Raw genomic sequence first — 4,319 nt, forward strand, 5'->3', positions numbered from 1 at the left:
AGGTTAAACTGACTGGACTATAGTTGCTGGGTTTATCCTTACACCCTTTTTTGAACAAGGGTGTAATAGTTCCAATTCTCCAGTCCTCTGGCCCCATTTCTACGGATGTTTGGAAGATTATGGCCAGTACCTCCACAATTTCCACCCTTATTTCCTTCAGCAACCTCGGATGCATCCCATCCGGACCGAGTGACTGATCTACTTTAAGTACAGCTAGCCTTTCTACTACCTCTTCTTTATCAATGTTTAGCCCATGCAGTATCTCAACTATATCTTCCTTTACTGAGACTCTGGCAGAACCTTCTTCCTTGGTAAAGTCACACGTAAAGCACTCATTTATTACCTCGGCCATCCCCTCTGCCTCAATTAGTAGATCTATTTTATGTTCTCTAATCGGCACACTCCTCCTCTTACGATCCGTTTACTTTTAACATGCTTGTATAAGATGTTTGGATTCCCTTTTATGTTGGCCGCAGTCGGAGCGGGGCGTTCTTGTACAGAACCTCTGCTACGAGCAGGCGGCCACCCACCATTTCTCTAACCTCGGGGATGGTGAATTGTTCTCCTCACAACATAATCCCCAGCCCGAGGAATGACTATCGTTGATTCCCGAACAGTTCGATTGCTACTGGGTCCACATGCGTGCCCACTGCCGATAGTTGCTGAGGTGCAGGATCCCGCACTCCTGCAGGAACAGCAGGTCCCTCTTGACCCTGGACAGGTAGTTCAGGGTCACAGCACATCCCGTAGTCGCTTTAACTCTACGCACTTTTATGGATGCAATTTTGAAAGCCTTTTTAAAATACAAAGGACAACCATTAACGTCTTCCAATTGCATCAGCCCAGGTTTTACGTTACCGTCCATTTCCAATCCTCGGTCCAGATTCTGCATTGGTGTCGTTCCCTGGAACTTATTGACCGTTCTTGGGATGAGGAAAGAGGCCTGTCCTCCGTTGATGGAGGGTCAGCGTCTGTTCCTTCTCCAGTGGGAGTGTGAAGAGCGGCTCCTCAGTGAGAAATGACAGCGGCCTTCCCTTCCGCTTCTCCTTGAAGGCCTGGGGCATCTTTTGCCATTCTGCGACATCTCTAAAGGTCACTTCCACGTATCTGCTCCTCGGGAAACCCTCATCCATGATTTTGTTACCTCCAGACTCGACAATTCCAATGCTCGCCTGGCCGCCCTCCCATCATGCAGGCAGAAGATGTCTGCGGCCTTGAAACTGCAGGTTTCGAGGAGAACCTTTTTCAAGAAAATATTTCGTTGCCATGGCGAGGTTCTTTCACCCTCCCTAGCAGTCAGCCTGACGGTATTTCACACCCTGGGCCCAGGTGCTCGGGGAGCCCTTGTCACCACGTCCGCTGCAAATTAGTTTTCACTTTACTGGAGAAAGGTTTTCTACCAGTCTCCGGCCAGCATGAGGATCCACCTCTACATCAGCAAAGCTTAAACGGGTACTAGCTGACTCTACTTGATCTGGCGCCTTCCTCATAATGTAATCTCCCCTGTCAGGTAAGCAGTTGATATCGCACCTTTCACTACCTCAGGGCGTCCCAAAGCTCTTTACAGCCAAAGAAGTACTTTTTGAAGTGCAGTCACCTCTCCTCTCCTCCATTGTCCAGCTGGATGGGACTGCCCTCACCTGGTTTATTTCGTGTCTACCCAGTCGTAGCCAGAGAATCACGTGCAATGGCTTCTCTTCCCACTCCCCCAGGGATCTATCCTTGCCCCCCTCCTATTTCTCATCTACATGCTGCCCCTTGGCTGCATCATCCGAAAACTCGTCGGATTCAACGTGTACACTGCCGACACTCAGGTCTACCTCACCACCACCTCTCTCCACACCTCCATTGCCTCTGATTCATCACACTGCTTGTCTGATATCCATCAGTGGATGAGCAGAAATTTCCTCCAATTAAATATTGGGAAGACCAAAGCCATTATTTTCGGTCCCTGCTATAAACTCCCTCCCCCTCCCTGACCAATATCTCAGGCTGAACCAGACTGTTCGCAACCTCGGTGTCCTTTTTGACCTTGAACTGAGCTTCCGACCCCAGATCCTCTCCATCAGCAAGACCGCCTACTTCCACCTTCATAATATCGCCCGTCTCTGCCTCAGCCCATCTGCTACTGAAACCCTCATCCATGTTTTTGTTACCGCCAAACTCGACAATTCCAAGGCTCTCCTGGCCGCCCTCCCATCATGCACCCTCCATAATCTTCAGCATATCAAAACTCGACTGCCCGTATCCTAACTCACACGAAGTCCCATTTACCAATCCTCCCTGCTACTACAGAAAGAACTCACATTTATAGAGCGCCTTTCATGACCGCAGGATGTCCCAAAGCATTTTTGAAGTGTAGCCACTGTTGTAATGTAGGAACCGCCGCAGCCAATTTGCTCAGATCAAGGACCCACAAACCACAATGGAGTATTGGGCAGATGATCTGTTCTGGTGATGTTGGTTGAGGGGTAAATATTGACCAGGACACCTGGGAGAACTCCCCTCAAGTTCTTCGAAATAGTGTCATGCGATCTTTTACATCCACCTGAGATGGCAGGCGGGAATCGATTTAATCAGTAATGCAAGTCCCTCAGTACTGCAAGCCGAGATTTTGTGCTCCATTAACTACGTTATTTCAGCGATTGTACCGACTCCGTTCAGTGCAAACTCTTACTGATGAGTTACAAACCGACAAAAGGAGGGGAGAGCAACAGATAGCAGCACGAGTTCGGCTGAGATGGCAAATATCACACTCTCGTTGGAGGGAAGCACCTGTAAATATAAAATAATTGTCGTTTAAACATTGCTACTTTTGAGCTGTAAAAACACGAACCACTCAGAATGCGTTTCCTTCTTCCACTTCTCGCACACTGAGAGAAGGGAACGGTCATCAATGGCCACAAGCGCTGGTATAAAACAACACTTGCAACCCGCTTCACGCTCAGAAGAAAAAGCTACATCTCCTCCTCGTGGTTAGTGAGACCAAACACTTGAGAGCACATTTCTCAAATTCAAAAACTATTGAAATGATCCCTAAAAGTATAGTCTTACTGAAAGGATGACGCAACACCGCTCTCCACCCTCAGCGAGCCCCCTTTAACATAGGCTGAGCGCGGACCAATTCTTCGACCATTCATTGCACCCGGTAGGGTATCGAATAAAAATGCAATTAATCTCCGCTTCACCCTTTGTAAATTTATAATTCTGGGAAAAAGAAAGAGCGTTTCTGTCGTACAACCATTACCCAGTAGGCACTAATTTGCATAATGTAGATACCAGTTTCCAGCAACTGTCCTGATCATAAGAACATAAGAATGTGAGAAATAGGAGCAGGAGTAGGCCACACGGCCCCTTGAGACGGCTCCGCCCTTCAATCAGATCATGGCTGATCTTCAACTTCAACTCCACTTTCCTGCCCGATCCCCATATCCCTTGATTCCATCCAGAAGGACAAGAGCAGCAGGTACATGAAAACAACACCACTTGCACGTTCCCCTCCAAGTCAAACACCATCCCGACTTGGAAATATATCGGCCGTTCCTTCATCGTCGCTGGGTCAAAATCCTGGAACTCCCTTCCGAACAGCACTGTGGGAGAACCTTCACCACACGGACTGCAGCGGTTCAAGAAGGCGGCTCACCACCACCTTCTCAAGGGCAATTAGGGATGGGCAATAAATGCTGGCCTCGCCAGCGACGCCCACATCCCATGAACGAATAAAAAAAAATCCAAAAGTCTATCCATCTTAGCCTTGAACATACACTACGACTGAGCATCCACAGCCCTCTGGAGTAGAGAATTCCAAAAATTCACCACCCTCTGAGTGAAGAAATTCTTCCTCATCTCAGTCTTAAATGGCCGATCCATTATCCTGAAACGATGCCCCCTATCGAAACTGTCCAGCCAGGAGAAACAATCTCTCAGCATCTACCCTGTCAAGACCCGATGATGCACACAGTGGGTGGGTGACCCAGCACTGTGATCATTGATTCACACAGTGGGTGGATGACCCAGCACTCTGATCATTGATTCACACCGTGGGTGGGTGACCCAGCACTGTGATAATTGATTCACACAGTGAGTGGGTGACCCAGCACTGTGATCATTGATTCACACGGTTGGTGGGTGATGCAGAAACTGTGATCATTGATTCACACAGTGAGTGAGTGACCCAGCACTGTGAGCATTGATTCACACAGTGGGTGGGTGACCCAGCATTGTGATCATTGATTGACACAGTGGGTGGGTGACCCAGCACTGTGAGCATTGATTCACACAGTGGGTGGGTGACCCAGCACTGTGATCATTGATTCACA

At 48.5% G+C, this 4,319-nt stretch overlaps 1 non-coding gene across 1 annotated transcript; it reads right to left on the reverse strand.

The window, feature by feature from the left end:
• Nucleotides 1-2,834: 2,834 nt before the first annotated feature.
• On the reverse strand, nt 2,835-3,052 carry LOC137314034 (small nucleolar RNA U3). Its single transcript, XR_010961171.1, has one exon. It is a non-coding gene; the product is annotated as a small nucleolar RNA U3 (small nucleolar RNA).
• Between the last annotated feature and the right edge of the window lie 1,267 nt (nt 3,053-4,319).

This window comes from Heptranchias perlo, unplaced genomic scaffold (genome assembly GCF_035084215.1).
Source record: "Heptranchias perlo isolate sHepPer1 unplaced genomic scaffold, sHepPer1.hap1 HAP1_SCAFFOLD_50, whole genome shotgun sequence".
In the NCBI taxonomy this organism is placed as follows: domain Eukaryota; kingdom Metazoa; phylum Chordata; class Chondrichthyes; order Hexanchiformes; family Hexanchidae; genus Heptranchias; species Heptranchias perlo.